Source organism: Humulus lupulus, chromosome 5 (assembly GCF_963169125.1).
Source record: "Humulus lupulus chromosome 5, drHumLupu1.1, whole genome shotgun sequence".
Classification (NCBI taxonomy): domain Eukaryota; kingdom Viridiplantae; phylum Streptophyta; class Magnoliopsida; order Rosales; family Cannabaceae; genus Humulus; species Humulus lupulus.
Window position 1 is genome coordinate 225,781,619 of NC_084797.1, and position 18,595 is coordinate 225,800,213.

Consider the following 18,595-nt stretch of genomic DNA (forward strand, 5'->3'; position numbering starts at 1 on the left):
TAGGGGGCCAGGATGGCAAATTATGGAATTTTATGATTATGTGATATTTATGTGTATCATTATGTGATTATTTTAATATCATTATAGTATGCATGTTTAGGTGTATTAAATATGCATGTGGACACATTTTTGTTTAATTGGGAAAATTTCATAATTTAGCCCGTTTTGGGTATATTTGGCATATATGTGGTATGTGTGTGGTGCTTCATTATTATTTGGCTATGCTTGGATTACTCAGCATAAGACGATCTTAGGGGGCAAGCTAGAGGGAAAGTCACAATAGGATTCATACTTGACTTGGAGTGAGTCAAGGGGTATTTAGCACATTACCGAGATATTGAGTAATGGAAATAAATATTTGATGATAAATTGGGAGTTAGTGAGATCATGGGGAAGTTCTGGGAATTTTGACTATTTTATCCTCGGGGGCGTTTTTGGGACCTCGAGCATTAGGATTTGCTTGAGGTTACTTAAGCTTGAAGTAACCTGTCAAAATAATAAAAGAATGTTTAGAATGTTCTCTCTCCCTTCCGTTCCTTTTTTGACACTCGATCACATTTTCGAAGGAAACTTGAGTTTAGCACTCATATTCAAGCAAGGATCGAGGCATAGCGATTCTAGGGAAGATTATAAGTTTTTTTGCCAGAGGATTTAGTTGGGAAATGACTTAATTAAAGGTAATTTGATTTTTAAGTTCTAAGTTTTTAAGCTTTGATTGGATTTTATGTTTTGATGAGTTTTTGAATGAATTGAAGCTTGGGTTTATTGGTGTTGGATAATTAGGATGCTTGGGAACTTTGATTTTGGGATTTGGATATGTTTGAGTAGGTTTTTGGAAGGATTTAAGTGGGAAAAATTGAAGGATATGGCTAGTTTCGTGGTCAAGTCGCGACCTTGTTCTAGCAAGTCGTGATTTGGATGAAGCCAGAGGCCAGGAGGAGGATGCTTGGGGGGTGCGCTGTGACCCAAGAGAGGTCAAGTCGTGGCCTGCCCTGGTGCCCAGGAAAGGGGCTCTCTAACTTGGGGCAAGTCGCGACTCACTAGGCCAAGTTGTGACCGGCTTGGACATTTTTTCCTAGATTTGGTTTTTAATCATGGGAATTTAATTCTAAGGGCTTGTGATCGATCCTACAACCCAATTGAGTAGGATTCGACGTCCCGGAGGTTTGGGTTGGGTCTCGAAGTATTTATTTACTCATTTTTGATGAGATTTTATATAATGGTCATGACTAGGTTATCACTAGGGGCTTGGAAACAGGATCGTGCTTGTGGCTCGTTTATTGGTAACTTGTGCTTGGACCAAAGGTAAGAAAACTACACCCAATATATGACATGCATGGTTATTGATGAGGCATGTTAAGTGCTCTATATATGGACATTGATCGCATTGTAAATGCATAGTATCACATGTGATTAAGGCATGACATGAATAGTGAATATGGAATTGATCAGAGCTTAAGTCTCAGTAAATGTGCATGATCATAATTATGCTAGTGATTGTTGAGTAAGCATGTTGAATGCCCTATATTTGGATATTTGACATATGATATATGTCTGGTTGCATTGCTTACTTGTGAATGGTACTGACTTATTAGTCAACAACGACAATGGTGTCAGTATTGATTGTGAAGCTGTGACTTATTAGTGAAGTTCGGCAGTGGTACTGGGCACTGGTAATATGGTATTGACTTATGAGTCAAGAACGGTATCAGCATGTTTAACGCAAGCCAAAAACATTAGATCTAATCGACATAAGCATTATCAACATAAGCAGGAAATGCTTGACCGACCTCAAGTTCGATGAAAATAAAAGCGCTTGTCTTGTCTAAAGGCTAGTTACTTAGAGCTAGAGCCAAAAGGCTCAGGTGACCATAATGTCACATGGCTTAGGGCGCGGAGCCCAAGTTCGTGACTCATTAGTCACTTATCTGATTGGGCTGCAAGCCCCAGCATGATTACCGGAATCATTATTGATATTCACTTATCTGATTGGGCTGTAAGTCCCAGCATGGTTACTAGAATCATTATTGATTTTTACTTAGGATTGACTTGATAGTCATCCATACAGGAGAGCAAGGTCCACAATCATTTATTTGGACTTGCTTGCATGCATGAATATGACTATTATTGCTAGGCATGCTTGTTGTGGTTTTGTGACAAGTTATTACTTGTTCATGAGTATATTGAGTTTTCTTGCTGAGCCTCGGCTCACGGGTGCTATGTGGTGCTGGTAAAGGCAAAAGAAAGTTGAACCATCCTTGAGTAGAAGAGCTTAGATGACAACGTGTATATATGCGACTGCTCGACCACCACTGTCGATGGTTTAAAGAGGAACTAGGGTTAAACCCTATTTTATCGCTTAGGTTGGCTGGTTGTAAATATTTTATTGTAATTAACATTTAAAATATATTTTGGGATCCCAATTGTAACGCCCCAACTCCAGGGACCGTTACTGTGTGCCTTGTAAACAGTGCTAAACTCGCTAATCGAGTCATCTGGCCAAAATCGTGAACTAAGTATGACTAGCGGTTTAGGGATTAAAAACTTCGGTTAAGATGTAACGTTTCACTAGAACGTTTAATACATACATTGGGATCCTGAAAATAAAGTTTTAGAGTCTATTACAGAAAACATTTATAGCAAGCCGTTCTAAGCGGCAAAACGGGGTTCAACCCTAGTTCCACTTTAAACCTCGGCCGTGGCGGATGAGCAGCTGCATATGTACACGTCATCACCTAAGCTCTCCAACTCAAGGATGGTCCAACTTCCTCTTGCCTTTACCTGCACCACGTAGCACCCGTGAGCCGAAGCCCAGCAAGAAACACAATATAACATGATATAATATCAACTATAACCATAGCAACCATTCGGAACCAACGGTCCATACAGATAGGTGACAATAGCCAAAAGTCACAATAATGAGCATCGCTCCCTTTAGCCATGTGACAATAGGGTCACCAGGGCTCAACTGATAAGTGATTCTTTCATAAGCTCGACTAGGACAGGTGCAAGGTGATTAGTTACCAACATAACCTTCCTCACGACTCTAGAGTCGAAACTATGGACAACGTCCCTTAGCCATGTGACAAACGGTCACCGGGGTCATATACCTTGGCTGAAATCATCTGGTCTTAGACCAGGCAAGCGCTTATAGTTCTCATTGACCTTCTGATCAGTCCAGCATTAATACCCCATATGAGTCATTCAATGCCGGCCTTGATTAGATCTAATCTTTAATCGGCCTGGCGTTCACAACGCACTGCCACTTCTGACCCTTGGGTCGGTAAAACGCGACCAGTGCTCAGCCCGTGGTGAACTTAACTGATAAGTCACAGCTTCACAGACGGATCTGACACCATTGTCGATTCTGACTAATAAGTCAGCGCCATACACAGGTAAGCCTTGCCACCAAACATATATCACATGTCCAATGTCCATAAACAAGGTATTTAGCATGCTTACTAACAGATACCAGTACAATTAGGACCATGCACAACCACAGAGGCTCACGCTCTGAACAATATCATACCCAGTATACAAAGCATGTCCTAATCACATGTTTCTCATGCACCATATGCAATATATCCAGCAATCCAATATGCACCAAGAATAGCCATGCATGTCATACATAATAATCAACCGACATACATCAATAATAACCACGCATGTCATACTCAGTGATCAACCAACATGCATCATAATAGCCATGCATGTCATATATACACAGGGTGCAGTTTTCTTACTTCAAAGTCGAGCTAGAACGATTTAAAGAACGAACCTTGAGAACAATCAACCTTTAGTCCTTTAGTGTAACGCCCCAACTCCAGGGACCGCTACAGTGCACATTGCAAACAGTGCTAAACTCGCTAATCGAGTCATTTGGCCATAAACGTGTAACTAAGTATGATTAGCGATTTAGGGGTTAAAAACTTTGGTTAGGATGTAACGTTTCACTAGAATGTTTAATGTATACATTGGGATCCAAAAAAAATATAATTTCAGAGTTTATTACAAAAAGGTTATTTACATTAAGCCGATCTAGGCGGCAAAACAGGGTTCAGCCCTAGTTCCACTTTCAAACCTCGCCCAAGTATTGGTCGAGCAGCTGCATATGTACACGTCATCACCTAAGCTCTCCAACTCAAGGATGGTCCAGCTTCCTTTTGCCTTTACCTGCACCACAAAGCACCCGTGAGCCGAAGCCCAGCAAGAAAACTCATATGCTCATAAACAATCATATCATGATATTAAATCATATCTGGCATGCCTAGCATTCATAGCTCTACTCAGCATGCAAATGAATTCAAACAGATGCTGGGGTATCCAGGATAAGAAATCATGGCCTTCTGATTGGAGGACTATCAAGTCAATCCTAATCAGATGAGTGTCGTAACACTAAAGGTTCTGATAAACCATGCTGAGTGACTGACAAGCACGTCACTAATTCAAATGGAAGGCTGGCTGTTGGGTAAGCCTCTAACCTTCAACAGGTCCTGGTAAACCATACTGAGTGACCAACAAGCAAATCACTGGGGCCCCAGTGCCCAAGCCATGCATATGATGATCAAAATGATCATGCAGAGCTCATAGCTCTGATCAAATGAGTGAATATCACTTTGAGGTTCTGGTAAACCACACTGAGTGACTGACAACCAAGTCACTAGGGGCCCGGTGCCCTTTTCCTGCAATGGCTCTAGATGACTAGCCTTCGGCTAGATAAATGCTTGTTTATATTCATCGACCTTGATGCCGGTCCTGCATTAATGCTTTTGGAGTCATTCAATGCAGAGGGTCGATTAGATCCAATCGACATAGCTTGCACTACTCACTAGGGTTGTCATGTCTAGTGAGACAGCACAAAGTGGCCAGTGCCCAGTACCACTGCCGAACCTGACTAATAAGTCACAGCTTCACAGTTGATACTAGCATTTGCCAAACCTGACTAATAAGTCAGTGCCATGCACAAGTAAGCAATGCTATCAATATGTATCATATGCCAATTATCCAAGAATAGGGCACTCGGCATGCTTACTAAACAGTTGCTAGCATAATTATAATCATGCACAAACACAGAGACTCAAGCTCTGACCAATCTCATATTCATCATTCATGGCATGCCCTAATCATATGTTTCTCATGCATCACATGCATCACATTTAACCAACCAGCATGCCTCAATAATAATCATATGCAAATGGGCAAGATTGCCAAGCATTCATTATGCTATCAATGTTTACATTTAAACATCCAACATGCATCAAACATAACCAAGCATGTCACATATGGGGTGCAGTTTTCTTACCTTGGGTCCAAGCACAGGTTACCAACAAATGGGCCACAAGCACGATCCTGATCCAAGCCTCTAGTGTAAACCTAGTCACAACCACAAATGGTGATCCAATGAGTTCAAGTTCTAAAACCAACCCTTGAACTAACACTTAGCCTCCAAGACATCAATCCTCACTAATCCGGGTAGTAGGAATGATCCCGAGGCCCAAAACCATGTTTCCGGGGTCAAAACGAGCAAACGGGGTGAAAACAAGGCAAGGGCTGCGGCCCTAGCACCTTGGGCCGCGGCCCCAGGGTTCTCTGAGGCTAGGGCCGCGGCGCCCTCCATCAAGGGCCGCGGCGCCCAGCAAGGCCAAATCCTGGCACCTGCTTCTTCGAGCAAGGGCCGCGGCGCCCAAGAACAGGGCCGCGGCCCAACTTCGGGGCAGCCATTTTTCCTTTGTTTTAACCTTTTAAAACCTCCCAAAAACATGTCTAAACATTCCCAAATCATTAAATCAAAATTCCCAAGGTTCAAACAACCTAAAAACCCAACGATTCACAAAGTCCAATTCAAGCTTAAAAACTTTTAAAATCTTAAAACTTAAACTTGAATTACCTCCGATTGAGTTGTTTCCAACTAAATCCTTCGGCTAATAAGCTTCTAATTCTCCTTAGGATTGCTATGCCTCGATCCTCGCTTGATTCCGAGTCCTAGAACTCAAGATACCTTCGAAAATGCGATCGGGAACGAAAAGGGAACTTTAGGAAGAGAGAACGTACAGAACGTTCTTTTTATTTCCTTAAAAGGTTACTTCAAGCTTAAGTAGCTTCCAATAAAACCTAATGCTCGGGGTCCCGAAAACACCCCCAGGGACATTATAGTCAAAACTTCCAGAATTTCCCCCTGATCTTACTAACTCCCAATTTATCACCAAATATTAATTCCCATTACCCAATAACCCGGTAATGCTCTAAATACCCCTTGACTTACTCCAAGTCAAGCTTAAATCCCGTTGTGACTTTCCCACTAGCTTACCTCCTAGGATCGTCTTGTGCTGGGTAACCCTGGCATAACCAGATAATAACAAAGCACCACGCCCATTTCACATATATGCCAAAAATGCCCGAAATGGCCAAAATATGAAAATCACCCAATTAATCACAAATGGGTTCACATGCATATTTAATACACCTAAACATGCATATTATCATTAAATAGCATAATAAAGCAATTATGGCCCTCCCGGCCTCCTAATCAAGGTCCTAAACCTTATTAGGGAATTTGGGGCATTACATTTAGCGGTCACCTAGTCATAACCAAATATAAGGTATCATCAATAAAAATGATCACTGAGGGTTCCCAAACCAAATCCCAGCCCCCCAAGACATCAAATACTACTCAACCGGGTACTAGGTCCAACCCCGAGGCCTATGATTTGAATCCCCAAGCTAAAAACCACATTTTAGCAAAATTGGCCTTAAGGGCCGCGGCCCTCCCCTGCTGCGCCGCGGCGCGCCTTCAGACAGAAAGGCTCCACTCTGCCAGACGCCAAGGGCCGCGGTGCACCATAGCTGCGCCGCGGCGCCCAGCCCAGATGTAGAGTCCAAGAACTTTACTTAGCTAATTGTTTAGTAGTATTATAGTATGTTTAGTGTTATCTTTGTTACTATGGATTTTTGGTTCAGATCGGGAACTATTTGGACACTCATAGTAGTACTTATAGATTTTCTAAGTTTAATCTATAGTTTAAGAATACTAAGTATAACCTAAGGTTTGATTAATGTAACTAATATTAAGGATTATATTTACTATATTATAAGGTTTAGACATCAACCAATAGGATTTTAAGCACATGTTATGAATGGTGATTAAGGATTAAAGATTTTTGAGGATTAAATATAATAATGAGTAAAGTTTGAATGATATAGGGTCAGTCAGCAGCTTTGAATACGTTGAAGGCTTAGTCAAGGCTGTTTACTCCATTCAAACTTAGCTAAAAATGTGTAATTTCGTGTTTAAATATTCAGCGTGTGCCGATATATCGCAGCTATAGGGGGTGATATATTGCAGCACGTAGATACGGAAAACACGAGACGATGCACGGTCGCCTCGGGCATACTGGCCCAGGCGATATATCGCCTACAGGGGGCGATATATCGCCTCCTTCAGCATGAATTCAAACTCTTTTGAATTCTTTTCCTTTCAGCCATTCAAACTCCTCCATAAGTCCAGCATCTTTTGAACGAGTCTTCAGTCTCTGCTGAACGATTATTCAAATGATTTTCACCTAAAAAGCCATTATTTTTATTCAAGTAAAATCAAGATACTTTCATTCCCAAACTCTATAAATAGGACCTAGTACCCAGCCATTATTCACCATTTGCTCTAAGTTCAGAAGCTGCTAGTGTTAAGTGAGTGTGAGAGTGAAAACACCTGGTTTGGGGAAAAAACTATAAGCTTAAACATCATAAGCTTATCAAACACTTTGGGAAGGGAGTTCTATAGTATTTCGGTGGAGGTTAGATTGATCTTGCAAATCTTTGAGGTAAACCCGAAACTCTACTTCATTCATTTCATGTTATTTCCTTTCTCAAAACCGTCTACTCAGTCCCCTAACCTCATTCTTATTTTGGTTAGGGAATCCAAGTTCTTAAGCATATAAGTCGGTAAGTATGTTTTTATGGATTAGTCTTACCATCCTTTTCATTTCTTCTTCTTCTTTCAACTCACTCTTGTTCATTATGGTTTTAGGAGTGTTCCAAAAGTCCCAACTCAGTCCATTATATCCCGATAACTTTGGTAAGGAAAATAGGCTAGAATCTATATGTTTATGTTTATGCTATTTTATGTGTTATGTTTTCATATGTTATGAATATGTTATTGATGTGTATGTTGTAGGCTTGGGCATATGCCCTATTTGACTAACAAGACCCCAAAAAGATTGTGGGCATAAGCCTATTTAGCTGGTAGGACCCCACTAATCTCATGGGCATAAGCTTGTTTAGTCTATGGGACCCCAAGTAATAATGGCCATTATAATAAGTGTATTATGTGTTATGATATGTCTTTACGTTCATTATGAAATTTATGTGTATGACTATGTGTTAGATTTTCCTTGCTGGGCATTAGGCTCACTCCTTTCTGTTTATGTGCAGGAAAATAAGCTTAGAGGCGGTAAGATTCGTGATGCTTGGAGGATGTGTATCGATGGTGAATGGAGTCAAGGGTCCGAGCGTTATTCGATTCGAGGATGTAGTCTCATTTTATATTCTTTTTATGGTTTTACATGTATTTTCCGCATTATTATGTAATGTCTTTTATTTTTAATCATGTTTTGTTTTTAAAAGACAATGGGATCCCATAATCCTTCTTAGTATTCTGTTTGTTTGTAAATAACTCTTATTTTGCAAGTTACTCAATAAATTATGGTATTTTCGTAAAAATGTAAGTTTTATGTATAGTTTCGTTAATGGTCCAAATAGTCTAGAGTAGTGGGTCATTACACCAGAACAGCCAAAACGCCCACGCACGAACCCAGTTTTCCCCTGTGTTCTTACCTCTCAAACCAGTCCTTCAAACCATCTCTAATCCTCCTTCAAACACACAATTAAACCCCCAAATAAAACCCATAGCTCACCCTCATCAAATCCCAATCAAACCAACACAAAAACTCCCTTTGATTCCCATTTCCCACATCAAAACCATGAACTGAAAACTAAAAGGGAAAACAGAGTAACACCTGAAACCAAAGGCTAAAACTTACCTCAAACACAGTTTTGAATCCCCTTTAATGCTGAAACAAGTCCCCTAGATGCCACCTTTGATTTCCTAGCTTGAAACCTCTCCTAGAACTCAAGAACACCAAAGGAGAGAAAAGGGAGGAAAGTGTACGGGAAGGGAAGAAGAGGAGAACTCTATTTTGTTCTGTTTTAATCTACCACTTTCTACAGCCAACAACCACTAAGGTCATATATATCCACCCCTTAAATGACCAAATTACCCTTGTGTCATCTTAAGCCTCTAAAACCATTCTAGGGGTAAAATTGGTACTTTTAGCTTAACCCGTTAATCCTAATTAACGCTTCCCAATTCCCGCTAATCTCAATATCCTCAAACACCAATAATTCATATCCCATTACCCTAAAATCCCCGGTAACGCTATAATCATTAATATCACCCCGAGATTCACCCCGAGCCCCGAGCTTAAACCCGTTATGACTAGACCGAACACTTACATCTCATGATCGTCTCATGTCGAATAGCTCGAACCAATCTACCTTATAATGTGGCTATATTAATTAATCACAACCATGCACCCAAAATATACATTTACGCCCACAGTGACCAAATTACCAAAATACCCTTATAATAATAAATACTCACATATGCATGCATTCACCATCATATAATAATATAATTCACATAAACATGCATATAATCATTAAATACTATAATAAATCAATTATGGCCCTCCCGGCCTCCTAATCAAGGTCCTAAACCTTATTAGGAAATTTGGGGCATTACACCAATGTATACAGTAAACGTTTTAGTGAAACGTTGTATCTTTGACCAAATTTTTTAACCCTAAACTGTTAATCACACTTAGTTACACGATCATGGCCAAATGACTCAGTTAGCGAGTTTAGCACTGTTTAAAATGCACAACGTAACGGTCCCTGGGTGGTAGGGCGTTACACTATTGAGACAGAACCATAACCTGAGTTAGGCCGAAGTGAAGGGCCTGATGAGACACAACCTGATCCAAACTTTGTTGAAGAAGAGTATGCCCTAGATGAGGATGATGAGAGACATTTCGGGGATAATGTTGCACACCCTAGCAGCTGGTGGAGTTTAGTGACCTATACCTGCAACCAAGAAGACATAGGAGGGTCTGATAGTGAATACGAGTCTGATGATCTGAGGAGTTTGAACAGTGATGAAGAAGTAGGTGGGGTTAAGAGAGGAAAAAAAGAGTTCCATCCAAGGACTGACTGGAAGGATTTCAAGTTTACACCTGGGTTGGAGTTTGCTAGTCAGGAGCAACTTAGGGAGGCTCTGATTGAGCACTTCATAAGCACTGATAAGAAGTTCACTTATGTGACCAATAATTCTATGAAGATAAGGGAATTTTGTAAAGGGAAAGGTTGTGGCTGGACATTGTATGCAAGGGTGTAGACAAAAGACTACACAACATTCATAGTCAATACACTGGTGGATGTGCATAATTGTGGCATTGTATTTGACAACAAGAAAGTGACTGCTACTTGGTTGGCCAAGCATTTCATCGAAGACTTTAGAATGAACCCAAATATGTCTTACAACAACTTCAACACCTTGCTGCAAAAACAAAGTTCTCGAACACATCCTCCTGTGTATTCTACAACTCCAAGAACAAGGCCAAAGAAATGCTGGAAAATTCTGTGAATGCGTAGTATAGAGTTTTGGAAGATTATTGCAAACAACTCCTACACCACAATCTTGGGAGCACAACCATTATCAAAAGTAGCATTGTCAATGACAAGACGTTGTTTGAGAGAGTTTTTATCTGCCTAAAATCTTGCAAGGAGGGATTCAAGGCTTGCAGACCACTTATTGGCTTGGATGGCTATTTCCTAAAAGGGTACTGCAAAGGTATGTTGCTGGCTATTGTGGGTATTGATGCAAATAATGGCATGTTTCCAATTGCATATGATATTTGCAAGAAGGAAAATACAAACATATGGAACTGGTTTTTAAAATTGTTGAAGGAGGATTTGGAGGTTGTTGATGCTAGGAGATATACAGTGATTGGTGATAAAAAAAAAGGGTTAAAATATGCTTTAGGTTCCTTGTTTGATGATTCTGAGATAAGATTTTGTGTGAGGCATTTACATGCCAACTTTAAAAAGAATTTTCCAAGTCTTCTTCTAAAACAAAAGTTGTGGGCTTGTGGAAAAGCCACAACTATAACACCCTCACTTATTTTAGTTAAAACCATATCTGAGGTGTTACGTTTTAAAACAATATCATAATTTATTACTGCGGAAGTCTGGACATTTTTTTTTTATGAAAACTTATTTCACATTATTTACATTAAACATAAAGTGTGTCTCAAAAATATTATACATAAGTATTAAATAACCAAATTTGTTTTCAAAACATAACTTCAAACTTTATTACAAATATCACATTGGTAAACTGAAATAACCCACAAAAGGTCGATGTGTTCATATGTACAAATCAGGGTCAGGACCATGCTTCAGTTCTCCTTATGTCATTCACTCATTTATTTCTCTACCTGCAACACAAGACAACTGTGAGCCTAAATCTCAGTAAGCAAAGTAATGCATGCAATGCTAATGATTACTCAATGTCAAAGGACATACACAATTTCTTTTTAAATTTTTGGGCCCCTTAATATTGTGCACAATGTTTGAATTGGCCAATGCCTGCAGGGCTTGTTACACATATAATATAAAATCTCATGGGTTCTTCTCCGGCTAGTCATCACCATAGTAGCGTACATTAAAAACCTTATTCCATCGTTGCCCCGTTGGGCACAAGAGTTAAGGCAGCCACACACTGTGGTGTCAATACATATAACAATAACTCATATGGAGGAGAAATAAAAACGGAAACATGACAAACAATATAATTGGTTCACTAAAACCTAGCCCAAATTATCGGGCTACCACTATAAGCCTACTATAGGCCTCCATTTACACTTATTAACACTTTCATTTGCTTTTTCAAAACAGTGTCACTGAACTTAAACTTCTTATTACAACTTGCTTTTATGTTGCATAAAACTTGCTAAGACATCATATAATTAATCATCATAATATCATACATGGTCTTATATCAACAATAATTCACCATATCACTATTATGCCATGTCTACAAATTTATGATGAAGTGTCAATGTATATTAATACCACTTACTCACAAAATATTCATATAATGCATACTTTCACATAACATATAATTCTTGTGTTGCAGTTAAGTACTTTACTTACCTTCTGTCCAAAATATATTTCATCATGTAACAAGTGGTGTCTTAGGTATTGATGTGCTTATCCTGACAATGGCATGGATTTCTCATCATAATGATGGTAGTAAGACATTGAACTATCATTTAAAAATACCCATAAAACATCATATTAACTTTCATATCCAAATCATGCCTAAAATGCCTTAAACCACCTAGATCGAACATTAGATTTATCTTAGACACTTAGAGAAATTTTGACAGAGTTTCCCCTTAATTTTAGCTATCCCCAAATATCAAAATCAATCAGTAATCAACATCAAATAACCTGCCATAACCATATATCCCAAATACCAACATAATTCATCACAAAGTTATCATATACCGATTTTGATAAAATTCTAATTTCCAAGATCATCACCCAAATTAAATGAGTCTTCACGTCTATTCAAACATTTATAAACATATCTACCCTCTTATAAACTCAATAAAATAACCAAAAATCTTCTTGTACTCCAAGAACCCCAAAAACCTCATAAAACACAAAATTTCACTTACCTAGCAACTTTTCGGCAAAAACAATCTCTTCAAGCTTTTCTAAATCTCAAAACACTTGGAAACCACCAAGAAATATCTTAAAAAGGATAAAACACCATAGATAAGCTCTCAGCAAAATTCAAAAACATGGTTTAACTTCCAAGTACAAGAACTTACCATAAAAAGACCAAAATTAAGCTTAATCCACTTCTTTGACTTTGATTTCACTTGGATCTCCTTAGAATCTCTTCAAACCAGCCAAGAAATGGTTTTTGGTTTTCTTTTCTCTCTGTTTTTCAGATTTTTGGTCGTGCAAAGTGATAAGGTTGATGAAAATTCTTTATTTTCAATGATTTGGCCTTATTGTATCAAAATTTGACACATTTCATCTCATCATTTCACCTTTTGACTTATGAAAACATTATCACTTCAATAATTTCGACTTAATCATCTGCTAGCCCTATTATCCTTATGTGTAAAACAATCACACCAAACCTTAGGTCCATATGAGTTCATACCCAATAGTTATGCTTACCCGATCGAGCGTAGTGCACTTATGCTAAACTCGTTTTGACTTTGCATCAATACCATTGATTATGTATACCTCCCATCAAGAATTGATCTAATGGTTCTAAAACCATTTTTACTTCATCAATGAGACCTTAATCATACCTCAATTATATTTGGTAAATCCACTAATACTCAATTTTACCCCAAAATACTAGTAATCGACATTGTACTATTTTTCACCACTTAACATCTTTTGCCTTCTATATCTCACTTTTCTCACTTAATTTCATGCCTTGTCCATATTTTTTATCCTTTCTTATATCTTGAGTACATCAAACACCCATAAAAGACAACTCAAATGCCACAAGGTTAATAATATTGAGCATACATATAGACATCACATACACAACTTTTATACTTATACATGAAAACACTCATAAGAATATGCATATGCTCAAATTATACTTATTGTATGATATGTAATGCAATGCAATCATATGATTATTGGCTATATTATATCAAAATAATGTGGGTGCTACAACAACACCAGAAGATTTCAAGAGGAGGTGGCTGAAATAAAGAAGGTGAATGAGAATGCATATGATTGGTTAATGAAGAAGGCTCCAACTAAATGGAGCAAGTTACACTTTAGATTGCATGTTAAATGTGACATGCTCTTGAAAAATCTGTGGGAGAGTTTCAACTCTGCCATATTGGATGTGAGGGACAAGCCCATCATAACTTTGTTGGAGAAAATTTAGTTCTCGTTGATGTCTAGATTATGTAAGAAAAAGGAAAGTGTGGCAAAGTGGTTGCAACCTATGGGTTTTAGATACCATAGAGAAGAACAAGCAACTGACCAGGCATTGTTCATGTATTAAAGCAAATGCAAACATGTTTCATGTTACTTATCTTGATAGTGAGAGATTCTCATGTAACCTAGCTACTCGGACATGCACTTGTAGAGATTTTGAATTGAGTGGGGTACTGTGTGGGCATGCATTGGCCTGTATATGAAGTTCCAACCTGAATGTTAATGATTTTATAATTGATGCATACAAAAAAGAAGACTTTCTAGCACAATATGCTGTAGTTATTGGACCAATGCCAAGTCCTGGTAAGTGGCCAGATCTTTGTTTGAATCCAATTTACCCCCAACTGAATCAAACTTTCCTGGAAGACCAAAGAAGACAAGGAAAAAGGCACCTAATGAAGATGACACCAATGCAACCAAAAAGAAGGTTTGGTCAACCAAACCATTGCAGCAATTGTAAACACTAGGTTATTCAAGAGTCACTTGGAAGAATCCAATGCAAGAATCCAGTAGTGACACAGGTATTCAATCTTCAGTTATTTTAGTTAGTTTGCTTTTCAATTATGATTTTATAAATGTTTTAGTTAATTTTCATTTTATTTATTAATTGCAGCATGTTGTTGCTAAGAAAATGGGCAGACCACCTCTAAAAAATTCACATCCTGATATTGTGAAAATGCAGAAGAGGAGAGCCAAAAAGAATGCAAGAGATGCAGCAGCAACAGCAACAACTTCATCATCTCAACCACCACCCTCTCAACAAGCCATTGCATCTCAAGAGCAACACACACCTAGGAGAAGTGGAAGACCCCGTGGAAGATAACTAATAGCTGCAACTTCCTCATCCCAGCCACCACCCTCTCAGCAAGCCACTGCATCTCAAGAACAAAACACATTGAGAAGAAGAGGAAGACAGAGGGGACCAGCAACAACATTTTCCTCATCTCAACAAACACCGTCTTAGAATCTAAGTTATGGTGTGTCTATCATCTTTTGTTGTTAAGACTGTTTTGGGTCATTTATGACCTTTGTTTTCAGGCATCTTTGGCCTAATTTTGTGTACAAATGTATAAGGTGTGGACCTTGTGATTTGGCCAAGTATTTTGTGTAGCCTGTTTATTTAGCAAAATGATATGACTTTTTTGTCTATGAATTATGACTTGCATTTGTCTATCAATTTTGGTGTCAATTATATTTTGTATCTGTCATATTGGGTGCCAATTATGACCTTGCATCTTATATGAATTTTCCACATGATACCATGTAGTCAAAAAATTTATTTGCTTCTGTGAAATTAAGCATAATGAACGTAAACTAACATGACCATAATTTAACCAGAACAAGCATAATTGTCAAAATGCATTAATTCATTTTAGACTTGTTGCATTACAGATACAATGAAACCATCACTTTGACAACTGAAACAAACACTATTGCCTTGTATCAAATACTTTTTTTTAACTAAAATCACACAATGTCAAATATTTCAAACACCAAACTAGTACAATTACAGATACAATGAAAACCAACTTTCCCCAACTTATACCAATCCAATCTTTCCCCAACTTTCTCCAGCGACGACGAAAAAACCTATGTTTTGCACACATCAAAATGACTACCTTGAAGAGTTGGTCGCGGTGGTACCACTATTGAGTCCAAACGACTAGCGGTGTGACCATAATTTTTATTTAAAGTTGTGAAGAGAAGATAGAAAGTAGAAATAAAAATAATAATATAAATGGGTTAGCATTTGGAACATCTTGGCCAAATGGTTACAGAGGCAGACCTATCTCTTATTGTTACTTATTATTAAAATGACTTTAGTGTACCAATTGCCCGTCTAGCTCAGTTGGTAGAGCGCAAGGCTCTTAACATTGTGGTCGTGGGTTCGAGCCCCACGGTGGGCGACGAATGCTTTTTCTTATGGCTTCATTTTCTAAAATTAATTAATAACTCTTGATGACACTTCAATTCAATTGGATGAGAATAATAACAATTAATAAAATAATAATTCTATGCTAAACTATCTACCACACATTAAAATTATCTAAGTATATATTTATTACATATTTTGGTATTATGTGTGGTAATATTTTTTCTATTTTATTTACCACCTTACTTATTTTATTTGCAAATTTACTGTTTTTTTTATACCTTATTTCAAACTTTCTTATACAATTTTTTATTTTTTCCCAAATTCATTATCTATTATTACACTATTCCTTCTCTACTTACTTTTATTTTTAATTTTGTCTTTTCCGCATTTTCTTTCCTCTCCCTACTTGCATTAACTACTTTTCTTTTTCTTCTTTGTATTTTGCATTCTTATTTTTTTCAGCATTCATACTTTTTTTTTCTTCTATTTTTTTCTTTTTCTACCAATTTTTTCCTTCACTTTTTTTCTCTTTTCATTTTTCCATTATTCTTATTCTTTTCATTTTTATTCATTTATATTGTTTTGTTTTTCTCCTCACATTTTTTTCAGTATTTTTTTTTTCATAATTTTTATATTTATTATTTTCTACTTCTATTTTTTTTTCCTTTTTCATACATATGAGCTTATTTTTCTTCTTCTTCCATTTTTATCTTTTTTTTTCTACCAATTTTTTCATTGATACTTTTTTCTTTCTAATTTTCCATTTTTTTTCTTCTTCTTCTCTTTTTCATTTTTATTCATTCATCTGTTTTCTTTTCCTTTGTTTTGTTTTTTGGCTTTTTTTTTTCATATTTTTTTAGTTTTCTTTCCTAAGTTTTTTTCCTTCTTTTGTCTTCGTTTTTTGTACTTATTTTTTTCTCATTCCATTTTTTCCTATTTTTCACACATATTTTAACATTACATAATTATTTTACTATTTTTTTATTTGTTATATTTTATTATTATAATTTTTTTATAGTTTTTTCCACTATATGTAAAAAAATTCAAATCAATTTTTTCAACATTTTCTTTTTACTGTAACCCTTATAGGAACACCAAAATTTGGAAAGAAAACAAATAAAAATATGAAAATATGAATGGGTAACCAGTTACCTTGATGAGAACATTCAAATCTAGAAAAAAAAAATTATATGAAGAAGATGTGAAAGAAGGGAAATGGGGTGGATGTGATTTTTTTTTTTCTATCTTCAGATTTGTGGTAATTGGTTACCTTCCTGTTCTTTGTGTGTATATTTCTGGGGGTGACTAGTTACCTTCACGTTCTTTGTGTGTATATTTCTGAGGGCAACTGGTTACCTTCACGTACTGATGTGCGTATATATTTATGGGTTCTTTATGGTAACTGGTTACCTATGTTACTAAAATCATTGTTACTTCTTCTTCCTTTTTAATGAAGTGTTCTTCATCTTTTTTCATAAAATTTGATGTTTCTTTTCATATTTAATATGAGTAACCTGTCACCCCTCTTAAGGATAACTGGTTACCCCTCCTGGTACATGTTATTTAACCTAGCTCTAAGATTTTTTTTTACATAATTGTCAAAGATCAATCAAGTAACTGATTATCTTACCCATGATTTGAAAAAAGAAACGTACAATCTAAAAAAAAAAGGAAAAAAATGTTTATAATAAATCAAATATAATTTTAAACACAATTCATATTACAAAAAATTTTTTGCCAAACAACCAAAGAAAAATTTAATATAAAAAAACAAATAAGCTAAAAAAACAATATTCAAATTACAAACATACCCTTCCAAATTAATAAAACTTGATTAAGAGTAAAACTATGTCATAAACCAACATTTATATAAAAATATGGGAAAATAAACCCATAAAAGTGAAAATTCTTTAAAAAAAACTATAGATTAACTTTTTTTTTTTTTTTTTTTTAAAAAGCCATATTTTTTCACACTCTATTAAAAATCACATGTAAAATGTAATTTCCTCAAAAAAAAAAAGTTAATAAGTAAGCTTCAAATTATAATTATACAAATGGCAAAAATTAATCAAAAATACAAAAAATAATGAGACCGATTAAAAATAATGTTTGAAAATAGAAAAAGAAACAATGAACAAAAAGACTATTACATAGTGAAAAAAATATGAGAGATTAAAGGAAATAGAAAAAATATTTGAAAGAAAAACAATAGTGGATTGTAGGTCCGTGCGTGAGATGGTTGAGGCCCAACACAAACAAGAAAAAATATATTATTTTTAGAATTGTCATATATAAAAGATGATATTTTTCTAAAGTTTGAGGACATTTTTGTATGTTAAAATTTAGTAAAATTTGGGGCCTCTTTGGGGTGGGATCCTAAGCGTGAGTCTAGCCCGCATAAAACATTAAAAATAACCACAAAAAATAATTCTTGAAAATGAGAGGGAAAAAGCTAATAAAAGAAAGAATTCATATAGTTCCTAAAATGTGAGAGTGAAGAAAATAGGAAAAAAAAGGTGAATAATTGAGAAGAAGCTTCATGAGCAACCAAGAAGAAGAGAATAATAATATTTTTAAAACATAAAAAGATAAATTAATAAAATGATATTAATATATAAG

General features: G+C 36.5%; 1 non-coding gene across 1 annotated transcript; it reads left to right on the top strand.

Moving 5' to 3' along the window:
* The first annotated feature begins 15,934 nt into the window (after window positions 1-15,934).
* Window positions 15,935-16,007, top strand: TRNAK-CUU (transfer RNA lysine (anticodon CUU)). The gene has a single exon. It is a non-coding gene; the product is annotated as a tRNA-Lys (tRNA).
* Window positions 16,008-18,595: the final 2,588 nt, after the last annotated feature.